The sequence below is a fragment of the Aphelocoma coerulescens genome, chromosome 20 (assembly GCF_041296385.1).
Source record: "Aphelocoma coerulescens isolate FSJ_1873_10779 chromosome 20, UR_Acoe_1.0, whole genome shotgun sequence".
NCBI lineage: Eukaryota > Metazoa > Chordata > Aves > Passeriformes > Corvidae > Aphelocoma > Aphelocoma coerulescens.
Genome location: NC_091033.1, coordinates 15,934,518 through 15,958,404, shown reverse-complemented (window position 1 = coordinate 15,958,404; position 23,887 = coordinate 15,934,518). Strand labels below are relative to the sequence as shown.

The window sequence follows — 23,887 nt, the reverse complement described above, 5'->3', positions numbered from 1 at the left end:
ATTAAATCGCGATATGAATGCTAATACCTCTTCCTGCAGAATGTTTTTCGGGCGGGGTAGCAGATATTGTTATAAAATGAGTGTTGAAAGTATTGAAAGATAATTGACTGGAAAGCCACGTCACCCAAGAGAGGAGAGCGCGCAGCTCCGCCTCAGGGCGGCAGCTCTCGCGAGAGCCGCCCGCGAGCCCCGAGGTGTTTAAAGGGGAGCGTGCGACGCGCGTGCGGACTGCGCGCGGGAGGCTCTGTCATCGTCCGGGGGCAGCGGCTGAGGGGGCGACAGGCTGGGGCGTTGTCCCCTCAGCGCAGAACGGTGTCTTCTTCGCTGACGAGAATTAACTGGGGCGAGGTGTCCCCTCAGCGCAGAGCCTTGTCCTCTGCAAGGACCAGGATGAGACTTCGAGACATTGAAGCTCTGGATGTGCGAGGCCGGTCGGTGCATGATGTGGTGATGGCCTGTCTACACCAGAGGTGTTGCCAGGGGCGGAAGGGCCAAACTCTGTGACTTGGTCTAAAGAAAGGTAGGTTATAGTTGTAGGTGGGTATTCCCCTTCTAAGGGGAATAGAGGGTCCAAATGCCAGACCCTCCTCTGTCTGCTGGTTCCCCAAGCCTAGGTTAAGGACATCACTAGGAAGCTTCCTAGTATGGCCCTCGACTATTGCCTGTTACTGCTTTTCCTTGTGGGTGGTGATGAAATCACAATGCACAGTCCAGAGTCAATCAAAAGTGTCTTCAGGGCCTTGAGACAGTTGGGGAGGGACTCGGGAGCACAGGTCACCTTTTCCTTCCAGCCATAGGCTGCAACACTGGAAGAAATAGATGGGCCCAGTCTATTAATACATGACTCAGAGATCTGCTGACTATGCTGCAGCACACTGGAAATTTTACAGAGAAGAGCCAGGGGCTCCTAAGATGATAGGACTCACCAGGGAAACTATTAGTACTTTACTAGTCCATAACAAAAAGGTTTGGTATTTGAAATTTCCAGTGTATCTTTAAAACATTGTTTCTGTTTCTTTACTGTTCTGAGGATTTTGTGTGGCAAAGAGTAATCGCTTCTATTTAAGAGGGTACTTTACAGAAGGAACTTATTTCTGGGCTCATGGCCACAACCAAAAATCATGGGCCTATTTCATTTTGCAGGCTAAAGATTTCACAAGCGAGAATGATTGATAAGATGCTGGAATATTAGGAATGCATATTGAAGGTTGCGTGTTGTGATAAATGTGGATTTTCTAAGATTAATGATTTGATTTTGTGAAAACCACTAAAATTCTGGTAGGAAATCTTTATTTAATATTTTCCCCTTTTGCAGACAGTGATGCTTGTAAGTGGTTTGTTCCATTACATTAGTGGATTAACAAGGAGCATGGGACATTCTTATGACTGGTAAAAACCAGCTTAACATGCTTCAGGCGCTGAATGGACATTCAGCTATTGAAACAATGAACCCTGCTTAAACTTGTTTTCTTTTGCCAGTTCTTGAAACATCTTTAACCAAAGGAACAAATAACTGACACCACTGCAGTGCAATGTGTTTTCCTCTTTCATTAACTGGCAGCGCATAGATGTTAGGGGAAATGTAAAATAAAGTTACAGGTAACGTAGCTTTGTTGCCACGTCTTGGGAATTACTAAGATTTAGAGACTACACGAAGGGCAACAATGTATAACAGATCTGGCAGCATTATAATGTCATACTGACATTTCAGAAGTGTAGAATATTGCATTTCTCCTGATGGCCATGAGTATCCTGCATTTATATTTCTTTTTCTACCCTTGTAACACGAGTTTAACATCAACTGTTTTGTTAACATTATTTTATTGTTCAAGTATCAAGATATGCGAACCCTGAGCTTTAAGATACGACTGTAAACTCCACTGCTCTTCTCTTCTGGTGACACTGATCATTGATGGAAATGAACTAAACCCGGTTTCTTTTTTCATTGTGTGAGGAATTATCTCTATTTCTGCCTCAAGATAATGTTTTTGTTCTCTGCAACGATGAATTCTGTGTAGAATGCTTCCATCAGAAGTGCAAAAAGAAAACAGATGTGTTTACATTGTCTCCATGGAGACACAAACACACAAGCTAAATTCACACTAACATCAGGGGGAAGATTCCTCCTACTTTGCCTTCCAGAGAAGGAGAATTGCAGACAGAATATTTGAAGCAAATGAGACAGAATTGTCTACAGACCATTTTTCTCCCTTGCATTTTCAGCAGGGGATTCTTTGATCATTCTGTGAAGATTCTGGAATGCTCTGATGGCTGCTTGTAGTTCCACTAGGATTTTGGTAAGGGTTCAAAATACTGTAACTTGTATGAATGTTTTAAGTAAAGATAAAGAGGTAATTCTCTGCAACTACTTCATTCCTCATCTCCAACACAGCAGTAACTTCAATTTATTCGGTGAGCAAATGTTATTAAACCATATGATGTTCCTTCTGTTCCTTGTTTGGAGGACCATTGACTAGGTTTTCATAGACATTAACTATAAAATATTTATCTATCATATTTTCATCCCTTTGCACATGTCTATTTTCATGGACCTTTACAAACCACTGTGTTTCTCCAAGCAACTGCAGTTTGGCCATGTGACACATGAAAACTGTTTGAGGCTCATAGTGACTGGGAAATGAAGGGAGAAATCCTTTTCCTTTTCTGCTCCTTCTCTGGAGACCATGATTTGTTTTCAAGTGACACAGGGCTGAATATAAAGTGATTATATTATAAAGTGATCCGTTTTTTTAAGCTAGCTGGGACTTAACTGTGAAAGGAAAAAGAGATCTTACCTTGAGAGAGGAAAGTAAGTCATTACATTACATATGTGATGTCAAGTGAAACCTTGTGCAGTTTCATATTTCACTCACCCAGCAATACTTAGCAGTCTAGTAGATCACCAGGATTATAAATCTACTGAATATGGTTTATTCAAATATGATTTATCCTGTGATTCCTGCTGCAGTCAAAGGAATGGACATTACTGCTGTTAGTGACTGCTTAGTGTTTTTCTGTTTAGCCTCTGAGAACAGAGGACTGTCTACACAAAGGACTGTGACATAAACTTCTGGTACCATATATTGTACCAGGGAGTGGAAGTGGAAGCTTGGTGGGAGAGGCACAGAGGAAATAAAATTTTGCTGGATGAGTGACTAGGAAGACAAAGCATACAGCAACAGCAGGCCCAGGAGGTGGGATAGTAGTAATGTGTGCATTTCTCCCCACATCTGGCTTTCCTCTCTTACTTCTCATGAGCTTTGTTATGCTGATCCAAGCAAGTTTTGTATTTTAGTAACAGCATAATATCTGTTGTTTACTTCTACTGCACCCATTGTATTATACATGTTATTTGTCATAGTGAAACTGTAATGTAAGCCTACAAGGTGATTTTTTTTTTAGTACAAAGTTTACATCTCAGAATAGAAGATAACAGACTCTCCCAGCAAAATTCGCCTTATTTGCATGTCAGATCTTGAATCCCGTATTATTCTCTCTCTGTGATGGGAGAAGATGATAAGCAAGATTCATGAGGAAGTTACAGGAAGAATAATTTCTAAATTGTTATTAAATCTGATTTATTACTTGCTGAACCTGATGAGGGATTTGTCATTGCACAGATGGATTTGAGGGATCTCTGGTCTGCATTTGGCAGGTGAAAGGGACAGTCATGGGCCTGTATGTGAGGCTGTAAAAGCATGAGGAAGCAAATGATACTAAAATAATAAGGGGAAGCACATGTCTCTATTCTGTATACTTCCAAATGGAAATAGTTGAGGAATAATAAAAACTGTAGCTCTTCTGATTCAGCGATGTCTTACCTGTAATATGTGAAAATAAGCTTTAGAGCCAGGGATTTGCTGCAGTATTAAATTTTTCCTTTTGCAAGTAAAAGATGGTCACTGAACATGCCTTTTGGTATCTTTGTCAAAATATACATTGAAATGACAAATATGATGAGGTGGATGAAGAGGAAAGGCTGTATGCCTCTTTTCTACTCTCTAGGAGACTTGTTTAGGACGGTTTGACTTTCACTGACATTGCTAGTGATACTTGTTAAAGATTTTTTCCTCATATTTTGTAAACCAATCAGATGAGAAAACATGTAGCATTACAGTAAATGTTTTACTGTAAATCTGTCTTTGTTTGCTGATGGCATTGTTGAGAGGAAACCTGCCCAAAGTAAGTGACCTCATCTGAAGCAGAGTTCAGCAAAAGTGGAGGTGGTGGAAATTCCTGAAAAAAGACAGAAATTTGACATTTTCCACCCTCCCCTCTTAGCTCAGCACCAGATAATACAGACAAGAGGGGCCTCTAGGTGGACACCATCATCTGAGCAGACAAAATGGGATCCCTGCTAAGGTACATATTTACCTGTATGATGGCAGTAGTAAACTGAGGTGCTTTTATGGCCCATAGTGTATATATCTCCTCCTCACATTACCAGAAAAAAACCCTATATTGCTCAGGATAAATGAGGAGTGTAATTAACAAATATAGGCATTTGGCTATCAGGCTGTCAAATAAATACAATAAATAAAATGAAGTAGGGCAATAGAAGGAAATGTAAAGTGAAAAACCTTTTTTGTTGGCATTTTGTGCTTTTTGAATACAGTCTTAACCTGATATATATGTTATATCTATGAAATACACATGAACATTGTTAAGGAAAGAAGGGGAACATCTTCCTTCAGCTGGTGATTAGTTTAGATAATTTTCCTAAAGATAGACTGAATCATATTTACATGGCACAGTCTATCATTCATTATTTATGAGAATTTTCTAAAAATTTTTGAAAAGGAAAACCTGGAATTTGGTAGATTAATGATCACAAAAATTCAGTAGTTCATACAAGAATCAAACTGCAGTGAGAGTATTTACCTCTAAATTAGTGGTCTCATACAGCAGCTTCTGCCACATAGAAAAATTACTTTCTTTTCTACTGTAGCTTGCCCATTGGTTTTATACAGTCAGTTGCCACCTTGACCCCCACTACTTTCTGAAGTCCAGCATTTCAACTGGGGGTTCAGTCTCTCTGGTTTTACCCAGTACAGCTTCAAGCAAAAGAGCACATTGACATCAGTGAGAGCTGGGCATAAATAAGAGCACCGGATTCTGGCCCCTGAATTGTAACTTTTGTGCAATGCAATTTTCCAGCTAGTTGGGACACATATTTATGTAGCTCTTTATGGAAGATTTTTGGTTTTCAGTCGTGCAGTGGAACAATGAAAACCGACTAACCTTACTCGTAAACTTACTTGAGCCTTGAGGGCATCTGGGGGTGAAGCTGTGAAAGCACTCACTGCTTTCCATTTGGATGTTACATTATCTCTTGAATTTAACTGAACTCGGGTAAGATGCTGGCTCTTCACTTTTATAATTATTGGAGGGACATAAATTCAGCAATGTGCTGGGTCAGCTGTCCTCTTTTCTCCTAAGCAGTGCATATGCAGCACACACATGCTCTCAGGTGATTATTCTCTTATCAATTATGGTATCTAAACTTTTTTCCTGATAAATCTAGTTCATATAGATCAACAGTTCAAACAATGTGTTTTCTCAGTGTGTGTGGGTCTCAGGAGGAAATGTCTGGCTCACTTTTGGTTTAGTAACTTACAGGGATTGAGTTTTGAATAATGTAAATGGGAGGCGGGTGATAATTTGTAATGCTGTGAGTGCAATTAGTGAGATAAATACAGAGCTAGATTCATTTTCTCTGAAAAGAGGCAATCTGATTGCTATGCAGAAAGCACCTTTATTTGTGATACTGGGTGCTCATAATGTGGTTAGCAATGCACAAAGTGGCATTTTGATTTGGAGCTTTAAAGAATTCTGGGATGAATAAAACATGAAATTAATTGCCAGAGAAGAATCTTTGCCAGACTAGATGAGATCTACTGTGCTGAATAGAAGCTGTAACTTACGACAGGGTCTGTTCCACTCCCAAAGGAAATAATGTCAATACCAGGAAAGGTTAAAAAGCACTTAAAATAATTTGCAGTACCAGAAGTCCTTCCTCTTCAGATGTGGGTTGAGGGTACATATATAGGTTATGGGTAAGCATATATATTCACGTGTCCTGTCATCCTGTAGCAGGATGGAACAGAACTATGTAAAACATCAAACTCCTTGCTTTGTATTAATAAATTTGAATGAGAGTTTCAGTCAACTTTGACCTAGGGAAAGCTGTTAAGTTGGGAAAATAGGCAAATTTGGATGTTTTGGTATATGGAGGTGTTACCAAAATCCTCTGAAATATTTGGGATAAATAAGACTCTGCCTTTTTAGTGTTAGGGAGTAAGACAGTACTTTATTCTTGGCCAAGAGGTGTGTGTGTGTGTGTGTGTGTGTGTGTGTGTAACTGGCAAAGTTGTGGCCTCCACATAGACCCTAAAACAAAACCTTTTCACTTATCTATACACTTTTAGCAAACAGAGAAATGAATGTTCATTGGTTCTAACTCTCTTCATTAGTTAGGGTTCTGCCCCCTGCTGGTTATTAATTTCTCACTCTTCATGCTAATCTGGTCCACATTCTTTAGTCCTTGTCTCTTCCTCAGATGGGGGAAGCTTTCCATGCCTTAATCTCCTCTGTATCTTCTGGTTACTCCAATGTCCTTGAAGGGCCATAAATTTAAAATCCCAGATGCCCAATCTTCAAATCCCTTTGATTTTGTTTATTGAAGCTTGTCAGGGTTAGTTTTTAGCAAACTTAAGATTTGGATGATTTAATGATCAAAGTAACAAGAAATGTCTGTGAAGAAACTTAACTCATGCTGGCCAAAAGTGGGCCCTGCATACAACTAATTAAAACTAATTAAAAATTAACTGGGAATGTTGTATCATTTCCAACAGAGGATCCTGAGTCCCGGTGTGAAATTGTATATTAAATGTTCTAAGTACTTACAAAAGCCTGCTGAAATCAGGGAACACTCCGCATGCACATGAGAATCCCTGGTATCCGTTTAGGAATCTCAATTTATGCATATGTTTTTGAAAAGGTTGGAAGACTCTGGTTGTGAATATCTAAGTAGCAGTTGCTGAACTGAACTTTCCCTGTCAATAGATGGATTTGTAGGGGAAATTTAATTATGCAGTTCTGTGTCACAATAGAAGTCCAGAAGAACAAATTGAATATGCATATATAATTTTAGGAAACATAGTAGTGAATATTATTTGAGTTCTGTTATTTTTTACAGAGCTATTAAATTCAGCTGAGGTTTATTGTGGATTTGTCTTGAATACAGGAACAGTTTCACTTTTTTTTTAGCCTGTGAACAAGTAAATTTTGTTCACTTTAATTCATGTGGTCTTTTATACTTAAGAGTCCACTTGAACACCCCTTGAAAGCAAAATCCAAAATCAAACCTGTTTGGAACAAAGTAGGAAAAAATGCTATGGGGGAAATTAATAACCAAAGGAAGAGGATCAACATCTATCCTTCTTTTGCCAGGTTCTTCCACAAAATACATACAAGCTCCTACAAATATAGAGCTGTAAAATTTAATATTCCAATATGCTTTTAGAAAGCACTTTAAAAGGTTGTGTACATGTGTCTAGTGTAATATGATATGGAGGAGGAGAAAGAAGATCCTTTTGAACCTCCTAGTGAATAGTGCCAGAGAACTCACTGAAAATCACAGTCCTTCTGGAGGCTGTGACAGGAGGGCGTTTTACTGATGTGGAGTATGGGAATGCGATCTCAGTTATAGCTTAATTCTTTTGTTTGTAACCTGAGTGATAATAGATATGGAAGAAGGAGATGAAAAGAAGTTTAAAGGAAGGAATAAATGAGTGAGGATTTTTTTTTTTTCAAAATGTGAGTAGGTTTCATGAATTTCTATTTATTTCTATGTAAATTATGAATTAAAGGTAGGAAGCTTAGGGGACTCACAGGAGCATCCAGCAGAGGGAGAGATAAGCAGGATATTTAGCTAAACAACCTTGAAATTAATAAAACACTCATACCAAAGAAATTTTTGTATCAATATTTGTTACATTTTTATTGGTATATTTTAGCTGGATGTTTTCTGCAGATCTGTGAATACCAGTGAGATGAAGTATCTTTTAACAAAATAAGAGAAAGAAGGTAGAATTTTCTACTGAGAAATGCATATCCATACCCCGGATATTCAGGGGTTTGTCTGCACTGTAATTAACTAGAATTTGAGCTCTTTCACATGTAAATCAGGTCACTGAGAGTGCTGGCAGTCTTAATCCTTTTTCTCACTGTTTACTGGACTTCAAAGGTTTACAGGCTACCTTTTAAGTGGAAATTCTTAAAATTTAAATATTTGGTCTTTTGTGTCTTCAGAATTTCAATAATATCACATTATATTATATGATGTACATCATACCACGGTCGATTTCATTTGGGGTTAATGATTATGCCTTCTTAGACTTCTCCAAGGCAGCATTTAATAGAGGGACAGCTCAAAAAATCTATCTTACCTTAAAATTTCTAGATTCAAGAGTATTTCCCCGTTTTATGGGTATTGAATCTCTGTATTTGACCTATTGCACTTATCATAAATAAATGAAATGTATTTGTTTATGAAAAGCTTCAGCTACCTATCAGAGCAGGCATAAAAGATTTTCACATATTAAGATCTCTCTAAATCACAAAACATAATTATAAGCCTATTTGAGCCATTTTAGCTCAAGTATTGTGAATCAGATCTTCAGCTGCGGTCACCACATGCGTGTTGTCTGTGGAAGTATTCAGTTTACATCCAGAGGTCTGGAGAGTAGTTTGCAGCTATTGGATATTTTTTTTTTTGCTGTGTGCAGTTCTCACATTTAATCTCTGTACGGGTAGTATTTCAAAATACCAAAAAAAAAGAATGTGTGCAAACTATATGTGCAGCAGCTGTGAAACACTCTGATTCATTGGCTGAGTTAAGAGAGGATGGTTTGGAATTCTCTGGGCAATGTTATGTGGCTCTGGATGAAACCATAAAAGCCTTCTCCTGTTCAAAGGTCACACGTACCTTCTTGGGATTCTCATGCTTTCCAAAGACCGAGTTGTTTACACACACAGATTATTACATCAAATTGGCACGTGGTGCTGGTACAGCAGGATGGGTATCATGTTACTTGACATTTCAATAGCTGTTCTCCAGTGGAGAGATGGCCAGTGGAGAGATGGTTTGTCATACTGGTAAAGCGGTTCACAAAGAGTTTATTGGTGTCCATGGTAGGGATTGTGCAAGTATAACATTTGAATTAAAGAAAGAGAAATTAAAAGCCCAGCTCTTTAAGCCAGGTACTTAACACTGGTTCAAAAACTAGGTTAACCAAGAATAAAAAAAACCTAGAGAGAGGGGAGAAAAAAACCCCAAACTCTTCATTTTAAGTAACATTGCGGTGGGTTCATGAGATATTAATTGAAAGTAAACTGACCCAGTGACTCTCTAGTTTGTGGTTTCCTAGACAAATAGGGCCAGAAGGTACACTGAGAGACCATCAGAACATTCCCTGAGTTCCAAACTGGAATAACTATCCTTTGCAATATGTTTGCTTGGCCAGTACTTAACAACCATCCCACTGTCCACTTCGTGACCTGTCCACTTGTTTCACTTTGCTTGCTGGTAGAATAGGCCCATCCATTCCCTCCACAGATTTAAAAGCTGTTACCACATTTCCCTTTGGTCTCCTAAGACTGAAGAAAATTATTTTCAGTCTTTTGTAGTAGGTCTTCGTTCTGGTCATTCTTGTTCTCCTCTCCCTTCTCTCCATATTTTTCTTGTGTTTCTTGATATTTTTTTTTGGATGGAGTTGATATTACATTCCAGCTGAGGTCTTAGCAGAGCTAAAGAGCCTGGAATAATTATTTTACCTGTCTTGCAGGTAGTTAGCCTTTAGGAAAACCAGAACTATGGTTGCACTTTCTTGCAAAGTGCGTGACATTTTTAAAGTACGTTGACTGATTTATGGGGCTCTTTTGTACCATCAGTTTGGCCTATGTGTCATATATAGCTATCATCTGTTTCATTTCCATTGCTTCTCTTAATTATTTATCCACTTTTCCAAGATTTTTTTGCATTGCTATCCTGTCTATGATCAGAATGTGAAGGTACTTGGTGATGGTTATTTGTACACCGTGCAGTGCTTTTGCCGGAAATACCTACTTGTCTGTCTCCGGTGTTTGGCAAGGAAGCAGATCTGGATTCCGTCTGCTCCTCTCTTGGGACTCCCAAGTGGGAAATATGTGTATGCATGTGTGTGTATGTTCTGATAAATAGGATGGAGGATATGAACTTGTTTCTTGTGGAAGATGAAGATTTTGCAGAGGTGCCATCTGTGTAATGTAGCACCGTACCATCCAAGAATTGTACATTTTTGTGAACTCTGTTGTAGAGTGACTGCACTTCTCTGTGCTCAGACTGATCTGATCTCATAAGGTGTGTAGTGCTCTTGCCAGCTCACCTTGTATCTGCCCTAGCTAGTGGACCTTATGGCCAGGTAGCTGTTTTTCTCTTTTAAATTTGTTTTGATTATTTTGTCAAAAGGTTAATTCTTAAAAGCTAAAGATTGAAAATTTTGTTGTCTTCAGGATTTGCAGGACGTAATAAGCAATACAAAGCTTAATAACAATTATTTGAAGAATGCCAGAGTGAATAAGAAGAAATGTATGTTTGTATAAACTGAGAATGTGATATTGCTACCATTATATATAATAAACAACTAGAGAGAATTTTTCTTTAGTTCTGACATTTGAACAAGCTTATTAAGAACAAGCCACAAGCTATTTTGTTTTCAGCTGTTCAAACCTGCCCAGTTTAGACACATTGCTTGTTTGCTGTTTGAAACCACTTTGTTCTACATCTGTATGGTCATCTTGATTGAATTTTAATGTGAAAGCCGGATGCATAAGGCCTGGTGAACTAACAGTCAGGGATAAGGTCACCATCTGCTCATTTAGTCAGAGCTTTGTGCTTAGAATAGCATTTTACATTCAATGACAGGCCGTGAATAGCTCTTACAAAGGGTCACATGAAAAGAGGAAACCAATAGAAGGCACCTCTCCATTGTACAGAAACTTGTTGCAGAACTTCTTAATGTCTGGGTCAGGCAATACAATTTTTGTTTAAGATAGAACCTTTTCAACCATCTGTACCTTGATTACAAGTCTCAAATTTATTCTTTTTGTCAATCCATTAACTTTCCTGAAGCATTCTTGGGGATGCTTTTGCTTTTATTTTGCTTTCAGAATTTTCTCAGCTCATTACATGTCGCTGATCTGATGTACTGTACTTTTTCTCAGCCTGACAGTGTTTTCTTGTACTGAAGAAGATGGGACTGACTGATTCTCATGGTAACCCAGACCTTCCTAAGGTGGGAACAGGGACACTGTTAGGTGTTTTTAAAGTAGCCAGCCAGTTCTGTCATTGCTATTGTCCCCTGCCCCTGCTTAGGAAGAGTAACCACACTATGCCGTATTTCTCCAGGAGAGCCAACCACTTGTGGCAGTACTGTTCCTTTACCTCGTCCCTCCCAGTGAATGCTTCAGGCTTCCTTATTAAAGGCCGGATATATTCCTGTCCTACATGGACTTACTGTCATCTGAAAATTATTTATCTTGGGAGCACTAAGTTCAGAAATTGAAGCCAATCAATCAGATCAGATTTTTAGGTGGGGCATTGAAGCTCACATCTGTTTAAACACCTGTACTGCTATTACTACACTCTTGTCCTTGTATTCTTTCTCTTTTTCATTAGGTACACTTTCTCATTGGCAGCCTGACAACATAGTTGTGTTTCAATTCCAGATTAATTACCTTCCACAAAATTAACTTCTTAGTAGTGTTCTGGTACATGGCTTGACTTGTGTATCTCTGAATGCTATGAGCATTACTTTGCAACTGACATTAATGCTGAGTCTGTTGTGCCTGGACACTTTGAGGTTCTACTAATGAGTGATCTAGAGAAGCCCATGTCACCATTTGGGTTTACTTGTTTAAGTTAGAAGTTATTCAGCAGCCCTCCAGTGACATTTTTAATGAAATGCCCACAAGCATGCATTGATGCCAGGTGCCAAGTTTAAACCTGGTGCCAGGTTTAAATTTTATGTATCAGAGGGTTCTTCCCACTTTTCTACCCCACAGACAATGAGAACATTAATTCTGTTGGTTAATACATTTTCATTTGAATATAATTTATTTAATCTTTTCATGCATTAATTCTTAATTAAAGAAGAATTCAAACTAGTAAGATGGGGAACAAACGAGTTGGTTTTCTTTTAATTAAAAATACTTCCATATGAGGAAAAGCCTCAGACAATTCCATCTGGACTGGATGGAATTAGGCTACGTCTCCCAGGTTAATCAAATTCTTTCAAACTTCTTTTTCGAGGCAGAATAGGACAAAAGCCTACTTCTTTTAAAGCACTTTGCATGCTCTCTTCAGACAGGATAGATGGCTGCTGTGAATAAGATGGATTATATGAAAATTTTGCATTGATAGCAATGCATTTTGAATACTCTATTAATGTACTGTTCAATATTCTTGGGGTTTTTTGCATAGTAATGCAAACATAGTAATGTCTATGTTATGGTTAAAAATGACAGCAAAACAATTTTTTTATCAGCATTGGAATTAATGTGGCCTAGTTCATAATGACACTGTGTCGCTACTCACTCTGGTGCAGCAACTCGTATCCCTCCCCATTGCTTCCAGTTCCGTGCCACATTTCCCTGGTCCTCAGCATGTAGGCAGTGTTTCTTCCCATTCCCTTGTTGTCTGTACCACGAGAGGCAGGATGTGCTGTGATTGATGTTAAATGCTGTGTGCTGGAATCCATGTGATAACTGGGTAAGCACAAACCAAAATAAGGGACCTAAAGTGAAGAAAAAATGAGCAGAGATGGTTCTCACCCCTTAGGAAAGACTTAGTTTTCTTTTTTTCAGGTCTTTAACTTAATGAAGGTTGTAGGAACTTGCTTATTCTGAAATCAGTGAAAAATCAATTAAATTGGATTGAACCAGAGTAAAATACCATGAGATCTGAAATCTGCTAGATTCCAGTCTGCTTGAGAAGTATGGACCAAAAACAACAAGGTCATAAATTTAAAAAGGATTGAAAAGTCTTCCATCATGATGATGCTGTGACCTGGCTCCTTAGTTAACATGGTTGCTAATTAATCTGGCAAACCTTTGGCTTGCAAGGATTCCAGAGAGAAAACCAATGTGTGTTGCCTACTTTTTCCACTTTAGATGACGTTCCACTGCATTTCAGACACATTTTTCTTCTTCACCTTTCAAATGAACAGCTTCCAGGCTATTGTAAATTACTCTTCTTCTGTAACTTCTTCTTGCCTGTGAAAATATTTTGAGTTGAAAAAACAAGACACATTCCTCGTTTGTATGTTGTTCTGTTGTTTAGGATATGTTTCCAATGGAAATATGCTCTCATGCATTTACTGAAAGATAGGCAAACTATGGTTTGCTATTTACCCTAAAACACTCCTCCTACTCCGAGCAAAATCATCCATAGATAAGTGTAATTTCTATGTTCATTTCCATGTGAGGATTGGAGGTGGTATCACCAGGAAAACATTTTTCTCTCTTATTTCCATATGAGTGAAAATCTCAGCTCCTGTGTTGGACACACTTGAAATCTTGTGATCATTCATCAGACTGTGTTCTTTACCACTTTCATACATATTTCTCTTCCACTGTATATTTAGATTGCCTAAAAATCTTTAGAGGGGATGGGATTTGTAGGTGAAAAAGTGGATTTCTGTTACTTTGCTAGCATGAATGGTGATAGTCAGTTTAAGTACTCACTAGCTGAAAAAATAAAGCGAATTGCAGTATTTGAAAAGTACCAACAGGTGAAAAAACCCGAAATAGTGCCTTGTAAATGAAAATTTGTGCCCGTAATTGATTTGCTTGATTTTTGTTCTGGTTTTACTCTGTGGCTTTGGGAGTAGCAGATGAAGGAAAAGATTCTGCACAGATACTTCCTACTCCTGGCTTAATCCTTGGCTTTGGGGTGGCTGTACATGTTGAGTGTAAAATAAATTCTCAAATCATGTTATTTGTACCATCTGACTAAGGAGGGAACAAGACACATCATCAGGGAAATGAGGTACGCTGATTTGGTTCTGCCATCTCTTTTCTGTTTTGTTTTGGGCTTTAATTAAAATTTCTTTTGAATTTTGAGCTCTCTGAAATCTGGGCAATTGGTGAGTACTAGTTACTAGTATGTATTTTTTATCTTAGGGTTATGATCCTGTTCTAGTTAAGGTAAATCTTACTGATTTACAAGGGAGCTGAAACTGACTTGTCACTACACAGCACACTGAAGTACTTTATACTCCAGGTATCTGTGTCACCTTTCAGGATTATTTTTTCACTCTTCCTTTTTAAAATCTACTGTCTGATTATCATGGTATTTTAGTTGTATAAAAGCTACAAATGTGTAAAATGTTCATTTCTGCGAGTCTGTTTCTTTACTGTGTTGCATTACTGCTCGTGCTGTAACCATTTTTTCTGGAACCCAAGCTGAAAAACCCATTTGTGTTAATACACCTTTAAAGTTTCCTATAGCTCCTGCTGTATGACTGGGTCTTTGTCAGCCTTGATGACTGCAATTGCTATACAGCTAGGTGGCCTCTTGTCAAGATTTGGGTGGTGCCACAGAAGTGTTACAGGGTCCCATGTGAGAGTATGTTTTATCCCTGGAAAGAGCATCCCATTTTTAGGAACATATTTGTTACGGAGAAATACTTTTGATTTCCTTTTTGGGGCGTGGTTGGAAATTGTCAATGACTTACATATCCTTCCATTCTCCTGAAGTTTTGTTTTGTTATGGCGAGTGCATATGGCCCTTTTGGTCATTCAGGTGCTTGATAATGCTGGGAACTGAAGCACAGGGGTATGTGGCACAGCCCTCCATGTCTAATTCCACTGTCCGTCCCAGTGCTGCTCCTGCTTTAGAAGATGGGATGAAGCTGCAGGCATGGGAATGGAGGATTAATTTAATAAGTACTTGGTTTACAAGGACTTATTGCACAAAAGAACAGGTAGTCTGTTTCAAGTGGAGATTTTGACAACTTACCAAGATTTTGTTCATTTCTTCTAGCTATTTATTCATTCAGTATTGCTACATTTAGTGACCTGTGCTTTCCAACCACACCATGCAGTGTTATTTAACTGTCTGTAAAGCATATTTGTCTGTGCAAGTCAATTTTCATCCATATTTTTCTAAGTGTTAACATTTTTTGGTAGCATAATCTTACTCTTATGTTGAAATATACAAGTTTTTTAACCCTTTGAAGGTGGACTCATAATTTTCATCACATATACAAAAATGCTACAATCTGAGGACAAGCCTTCAGAATAGGTAGGCACACATTGCTGTTTGGACAGGCGGGGGAACTAAGCATCATGCTTTTAGAGTCACATCTTGACGGAGCAGAACGGACACCATTAGATTCCCTCCAGCTCCCACCTTGGTAACGAGCTGATCAATCAGCACATTGTTGTCATCCATTCCACTTTGAAACAGTTTATTTTCTGGTTTAGATCCAATTATTTTGAACAGGGCTCTCTAAAAAGGAAAACAGTTTATATCAATTAGTAGAAGCAAACATATGTTCTGTAGCTTTGCAAAGATCCTATTTGAAATTCTCAAGTAAAGTTAGGACATATGTACATATTTTAAAATGGAACATCACATGTCACATATGATTGTGGCAGAAGGGGAGCTGAAATGCAAAAACATTATGAACACCACAGGTGAGGCTGTGTGAAAACCTAGAAATACTCATATGTCACTTAGTTACTGTGTGAGAAGCTCTGGTAAAGACTTGTGCAGCACATGCTTTGCAGGACAGTTTCTTTGGCATAACAACAATTGAGGGGCAGCCTGCACGATTTGCTGCCCCTGAGGCCTGACAGGAAAGAGCACAACCAAATGTCTGACCATCCAGGACACAGGCTCTTGCTGACTGACTGGCCACTGAACAGCTGAGGTGTCCATGATCTCTCACAGAACACCTTCCCAGTGGAAGAGATCAACCTCAATGGGCAGGCTGTGGTGCCTCTCATCTGCCTATGTGCAGTCATCTCATGTGCAATAGGGCCTTTGCTGCATTTTGGGACACTGACGAGGAAAGAGTAATTGAAAAGAGGGGGCAGGCAAAAATAAATTGACAAGGAGGTACAACAAAAGAGGGAAAAGACAGAAAAGTTTGGTCTTTGCTATTCTAAAAGGGAGAGGGCAGCAGTGTGAGTGATGGTAGGACATTACAGGATTGGTTGGGAGTTTCTGAGGAGAGAAGCAGGAGATATTGTGAGGGAAGGGAACATGGGGAAGATAGCAAAGATACAAAGTTATCTCAAAGAAGGGAACATGAGTCGCTTGACAAGAACCAGGGTATGTTTATGGAGGCATGATTTGCATTAGAAATTCACGAACAGAATAGCACTGCTCAAAACCTTGCATTGGATTCATAAGAAAAACACTTCAGATGTAACAATTGCCTCCCTGATAAGGTAACTATATGTGTGCATGTTTTTTGAGGCCTTTAGCCAAGAAGGAAGGGATTTTAAGGATGTAAAATAGTTTGTATTCTTAAGAAGACAAACAGATAGCAAACATCAGGTAGTGTCATGGGCATCACTTGCACGATTCACTTCATGGAAGGTAGGCTCAGAAAGTTTCTGTGGGAATTGGTCATCCCCCTGAGTTGGTACTGGTAAACACTAGAGGAAAGCTAGGTCTTGCATTTTTCTCTATTTGTAAGACATGTTTGCTCTCTACTAATTAATAATTTGTTACGTGAAGGAAGGGCTCTTCTATTATCAGAGTTGTTGGGGAGGAAAGTACAGCTGCATACCAGAGTAACTGACATGTCTGATACACTGTGACCCTCAGCCTGAGACCAAGGAAATTTCACAACTGTCATACCTTCTCTTAATGAGAGGAGTTGAATCAGTCTAATGTGGTTGAAGAAACTTGGAGTTAGACATTCCTGTGTAATTATGATAGTCTTTAGCTGAGGTCTGAATTAGTTCATTCAATCATCATGAAAGCACAGCATCATTTCAACATAACGTAGTTCTCAGCAGATGGAGATGTATTTTAAGCTCTGTATGTGTGAGTGAGACAAGGCAAGCATAAGGCAAACATACAGATAAGTAACAATAGACTAGGACCCAAAGTGCATTTACTTTTTCTCTTAAAAGTTGAAATACTGCTTGACAACTACTGAACATCTTGTCCTTTTTGAAGCATTTGTTTTCTATTCCATGAAGCTAATTTGGCCACATTTCAAAAAAATGTTGCTTTATCTTGATTGTATTTCTTGTTTAATGGATAGATCTCACTTGCAGGATCTCTGAGTATAGAAATTAGTTATGAACTATAAAGATGTTGAAATTTTCAACAATGAATCCAGTAAAGGGGATTAATTATTATTTCTGTACTGTGGGCAAGAGAGACTCAAGTTGTTTTCTTACCTGGCACCACGGAATGATAATGGACATATGACATACGACTTTTACTGATTTTCATAAGCCTCAGGAGTGTGAATGGATCATGTGGTACACTTCACGGTCCTTAGACACTCAAACATTCGCCATTTCTTCCAGTCCTCAGGAAACAAATTCTAAAGAGTGCAGTAAAGCAGAGAAGGTGTGTTTTTAAACTGAGCTATCGCTAAGATAATAATTTGCATGGCTAATGCACCTCTTTTACATACAAAATGTGGATACACATGCATAGATTGAATTCTCACTTGGTGAAACTAAAGACTATAAAGAGACTTAGTTCTTTTGTAAAGAACTGTAAGGTCTACGAGTGAAAACACTCAGTAAGAGCTAGGTATTACTATCTTTTATTACTTTCTTCAAAAGACTGCCAGGCTGTCAGGGGAACCAAATGTGTGGAATGGTGTTCTTATATTGGAGACTAATAAAGATTCAAATAAATAACTGAAGTACTTTTTAGGGATTTACTTACTTTTAGACATTTGAATAATATAATCCCTAATGAAAATGTTGATGAACCTCTATTTTATCAGCATTTGTAGACTCTATAGAAAGCCTTAAATAGCAGGGGATTTATAAATTTTTAATTAGATTTTGGTAATTCATCTTGGGGTATATGTGTATTCATGAAATCTGAAAGAGCACAGTTTAATCAGAGGATGGTACTCAGCACTTCTACAGCCTCAATTGCATGTGCAGCTGCATAAATGTTTGATTGCAGTAATTGGTATTCAGAAATGCTTGTGCTAGTTTTAAGTATGGCTATACATATGTTTGGGCAAGTTTTTTGATTATGATACGTTGCACAATTTTGGTTACTTTTTTAAAAATTGGCACATACACACAGAAAAGTATGATTTTAAGTTGTACGTACATTCCCCGTGACTGTGGGTGGACATAAATAGGGAATGCAGACATACCTGATTAGTTCATTGCAGCTGAATGTACAAGTTATCTGTGTGCTGTTATTGAAAGTATTTGCATAACAGACACATATACCCAGTAGTAAAATAGTTACTAAAATTGGAACTCCTCAGTTCCAATTGACACATACAGGTTAGGAATACAAAAGAGAACAGTTTTGGAATGTAGTAGTTTTCTAAACTATACTTCTTGAATGTACAATTTATCATTTAGAAGGGCTTTCCATCAGAAGGTTGTTTTGGCACTGAGGTAATGATGATGTGTATTGTGAAAGAATGGAAATGAATCGTTCTGTAGTTGCTGGGGAAATAGCTCTTTACTTAACTTGAAAGCAGGGACAATGCAGGCTAGAATTGTAATGAATCCTATGTAGTATCAATCTTTCTTCAAGACAACAGATTCAAACTTTGCAATACTTCAGCTGGCATATAATGAATATGTTATATCACTATGCTAACAAGCTGCTTCAATGTTTTTGTCGATTTCAAAACACTGTTGAGGGCATGGAAGCTGTTTGCTCCTCTGTATCTAGCTAGAAATGAGTGGGTATGACTGAAATCCTGTGTAATAATCAGTTTAGATTTGTGTGATGCTAGATTGCTTTTTTAAAAAACAATTTCCATTCTGTAATGGGTGATAATGATGTAACTGAATGCATTAGCCAAATCAAGATTCTAATTTTGCATGAATTGCACAGTATTAACTATTTTAGGATTGACTAGCAATGGACCATGCTTCATTTCAGATTATGGTAGCTGTTTTAAAATGACCAATCCACTAACTGTTAATGTAACAGGGCCAGTTTTATCTCCCATGTACCAGCCAACAGAAGCCTGTTGGATTTACATTGGACCCTGATTTTAAAGTTTGGGTTTTTTGTTTTGAGAAACTGTTTCATATTGCGCTACTCTTCCCAGACACGGCTGTGTAGTTTTGGAGTATCGTACAGGTTCAGTGAAACTTTGACAACCAAGATCTGATCCCATTCCAGAGATTCATGCTTGCCAGCCTAGTAAAAACATGGTCAATTATCTTCCTTTTAATCCCCCTGCATTTTCCTGAGGAGCAAGGAAAAGACTTACTTCGTTGCCTGGAATATCAGGATTTTGTAAATCCACTGCTGCTATTTCAGTCCTGGTGCTCATACGGAGTGGGAAAGGAAGTCTTGAAAGCCTTGTCTCCAGAGCTGCAGATTGCATACATCAGCACTTGAAAAACATATTCTAACATTCAGCCAAGCCCAGTAAATAAATCATATTAAAGTACAAAGGAAAATCTAGCAAAAAATGAATTTTTTCATTGCATTTCATCGATTTATTACATGCTTTTCCTGGACTATCTGTTTGAAATATGTCATCACAAGGGCTAATCTGGTGGTAGCTAATATGGTACATATAACAAATATTGCATCTCTATAAGAACTTGGCTGCTCACAAAAAGTCTTAACTCTAAGTGTATATTCATTATCTAAGACTGGCTATGATCAACTTCTATAAGTGAAGTTTTAAAAGCTTTCTGAAAAAAAAAAAATTCTGTGTCAGTCAAAGGCTGCTAATGGTCTTTTTGTTTTGAGCTTTTGAGCAAAGCCATCACCACTGTTCTCATGCACCATTACAAGAATTTTTCCTAAAATCTGAGTTCCAAAGCACAGCCTAGAAATCAGCTCTGGTGAAGGCTGATGAAAATCCTCTTGCTTTAATACCTAAATAAATATGATTGCTCTACGTGTGGGCATGGTGTATTGTGGTTACAAATACATGACACCCACAGCTCACTTAGATTCAGATGATTCATTCCCTCTTTCAATATCCCAGTAAAATGGAATTCAAGAAAGGGAAGGAAACTGTAGAAAGAAGAAAACCCCCACAGTTGTATCTCAAGAAAAAAAAACCCAACCTCTATTTACCACTTAATGGTGTATCTGTGTCACCTTCAAGGGTGATAGAAACTTCCTCACTGTTGGGAAATAATATTTGATTAGAAGCTCCAAGGTCCATTTGGTCATCCAGTACTAATGACAGGCTATGCCGTGTACTCTACTTTGCTGCCATGGGGAAGAGTTTTTTTAGATAAGGTTGTTCTCACACTACACTATTGAAAGAAAAGAAAGCTACTAATCTGTTTGACAGATACTAACTGGTACCCTGGCCTCCATCTGTTGCTATCGCCCCATTAAAGGAACCTATCCCAGCTAGCATGTGCTAAATGTCCTCCTGACAGTAACAGTAAGGTGTAAAGAAATGTAAGAGCCTTAGTTCTTACTCACTCTTTACAAAATATTATACATAGCTTCACTGGATGTTTTTTAGCCTAATTTTTCCCTGCGAAGTCTTAAAGCTTTTTGATTAGGTCTTGTTTCTCAGTGTCTTCTCTAACTGATTATGGTTGCAGCATGGTCAAATGTCAGCTAATGAACAGCAGCTACAGGTAGTTGTACAGCTGTATGTGTTCAATAGACTTTGCATTGAAAAATTGCAGTCAGCAGGCTTTTTAAAATTTAGATTTATATCAGAAATCCAAGGGGTTTTGTCCATTCTTCTTTAAAGCAAGTGTTGTTTTATTAATTGAAGCTGTAGCTTTTAACAATCATAAAAATTTGGAATTTGAAATAATGACCAGCCTCCAAATGAGACTTTAAACTATTAATGATCTGCCATCTGGTGGCCTGACTTGTTTGAGCTGTTGCACTTCTAATTCCCACTGATATAATTATCAATGGCTTTAATATGCTTTTTGTGGTTAATGAGCTTGGGCAGGAACATCATCTGGTCTACTCCTCTCCTAGACCTTATTGCTGTGACTCAGGCTAGACCTGTGTGATCTGCTGGTGGTTAGGCCACTTGAAAAATCAACAGGGAATTTCCTTTGCCGAAGGAGAAAAACCTGTCCTGACCTTATCTGGATTAAATTTCCCTTTAGCCACCCTCATTTGTAATAAATGATGGTCAGATGTTGTGTTACCTCTTAAGTATAACTGAGATGGATGATAACCCACTTTTACCCAAAGTTGTCATGTATTATTCCTATTTAAAGCTAAAAAGCTTTGAAGTAAGTGCAGAATAATTGAGATTTGTGTATATTGTCCTCGTGTCCTTTCAGTTCTTCCTTATAGCCCAAAGGCATGGCACATTTACAGACTGGTTCAGTTCTTAATTTCTGTAATGGGTTTAGATACATTGTACAGCACCTGATCTAAAGGTATTATCCTGTGTTATTCCAGGGTTACATTTTATCCAAGACTGGAATCATTTAAATGGAAAGGAAGGAGAACAATATGATAGACTGGCTGTATGTTTATTTAAATATTTAGAGGGGATGACTTATATGACTTATGGCATAAGTAAAAACGTGGGTCAAGTGTAGGAACTGTAGCAGAACTGATGTACGATCCTTCTCCACACCAGTGTTCTCTCTCCCTCAAGGAAGGAAGACTAGTATGTGAGCACCTGAACCTCAATACTTGCTGCCTCTGAAATTGCCTTTAGAATTAGGACTTGGACACACAGTTTTAAGAACTCCACAAATAAGCAAGTAGAATCTAATGAAGACACGTGACCTTTCTTCTGGTCAGCTGGGAATTCCACTTGTTCAGAAATAGCAAATGAGATGAGAAGGAATGACACAGAATCAACTGCATTAATTGTATCTGTTAAGGAACTAGAAGGAGGGAAGAAATACAAATATAATATACTGCAAAGTCACACTTGGTTGTCATAATCCACTATTATGCAATTACACCAATCGTATAAAAAAGTATATGTTTTAGGGATTGGTTATTTTGGCTAAAGGTTTGAAACGGCCCATATGTTTCTACTCGTGAAAAGTACATGTGATCATAAGTATCAGTATTGCTTGGAGATTCCATGAGTATGTGTACCACTGGGTTAATTTCACATATTTCATTCATGTCAAAAAATACACAATTCAAGAACATGAAACAAAAATATTTTTCCAGATTCTGTGAATGAGTTTGGTTCAGTCTGTATCCTGTCTTTTTAGTACCTTTTACACTAGCAGCTATTTAGTTGATGTGTTTTGTCTTACCATTCCAGTCCAGTATGACTCTTTGGGGGAAGTGCTATTTCACAACTTTGTTATTTTGATTTTATTTACCTTTCTGCCTGTAAGGGGATCTACCTCAACTGCAGGATTACCACCAGCTATTTTTGCACCTCTGTATTTATCAAAATGGAGCATTAAGTTCTTTTTTTCTAAGTAGCTCTACACACCTGACAACCAAATTTAGGCTTTGTTTATACTGTAATTCATTAAAGCTGGGAAAGTCTTAAAACTTTTGAAGAATTGTTTGGGACTTACATAGCTTCATGGTACACATTCTGAAACAAGTCTTCCATTTTGTAGTGATTAGATGAGTTGCTAATGTGCAGAGAAAATTGAGAGGAAATTATGTCCAGGAGCTGGCTCATTCACACTGTGTTACAAATTATCTATACCTTCTGAAAGAAATATCAGTTATATGACTTAGTTTCTCAATTCTCTATTCTAGGTTAGCCATCATAAGGAAAAATGAAAAGTGACAAATTTATTGGAAACTTTGCTGCTTTCTAGAAATGAGACCGAGACCACCAACTCATTTACAGCTGGCTTCCAAAGAGCTATAAAATGAAAATTAGTTTTGATCATTGCTAAATTCTACTAGTGCTCTACATCTGAGCTGAAAAATTCTGTCCAAGTCCCAGCCAGCTGAACAAACCATCCTGTATAAATAATTGTTGACACAGGTTAGTTTTCCCCTGCTATAGAATGTTGAAAAAACAATCATATATCTGGGTAATGTCACAAGAAGTCTATAGCTTTTATAAATAAATAAATATATTCCAGTAATAAAAAAAAAAATCAGATGAAATTCTTTAATGGCTGATCGTTGGATGAAAACTTCTCTGATTGAAGACCAAAACTGATGGAGTATCAATCACTGCTGGTTTTGATTAAGTACCTCACTGATCTCTGTCACTGTACAATGATGATCCTGGCAAGCAGAGTCTGATCGCTGCAGGAAAATCATTTACATTAATCAAGTGCAGTAAGAAAGATTCTGATGTACTTCACTTTTCAAGAAAAGATGCTGATGTCTTGTGCTGAAAGAGCTTGATGGACAATACAGCTTTCGATGGAAAACCCTGACAGAACTAGTTTTAATGCTCTGTATTCTAAAAGCTGCCAGTATGAGTGGGCCCTTTTGCTCTCACTGACCTAAATCCAGATTGCTAAGTTTGCCATAAGCAATTCATCAGCAAGTCAAATACAGTAGGTAAAATATTTCAGATTAAGTAGCAATTAACCTGAAGTAGCCTAACTTAGCAGGTGTTAGACTTCATAAAAGGAAGACCAAAGAGACAGCAAATCTTGCCTCCTAGATATCTTTGTTATTTAATAATTTCTGGAGATTTTTTCTTATTTGGGGTTGAGAAAGTAAGAACATCTGTGGTAAATTGTTAAAATAAAG

General features: G+C 38.0%; 1 long non-coding RNA gene across 2 annotated transcripts in view; it reads left to right on the top strand.

The window, feature by feature from the left end:
• Positions 1-218: 218 nt before the first annotated feature.
• Positions 219-23,887, top strand: part of LOC138121232 (uncharacterized) — a 62,807-nt gene continuing 39,138 nt past the window's right edge. For both annotated transcript variants that reach the window (XR_011156141.1, XR_011156140.1), the window contains exons 1-2: positions 219-520; positions 2,224-2,297. This is a non-coding gene — a long non-coding RNA (uncharacterized lncRNA). The remainder of the gene's footprint in view (positions 521-2,223; positions 2,298-23,887) is intronic.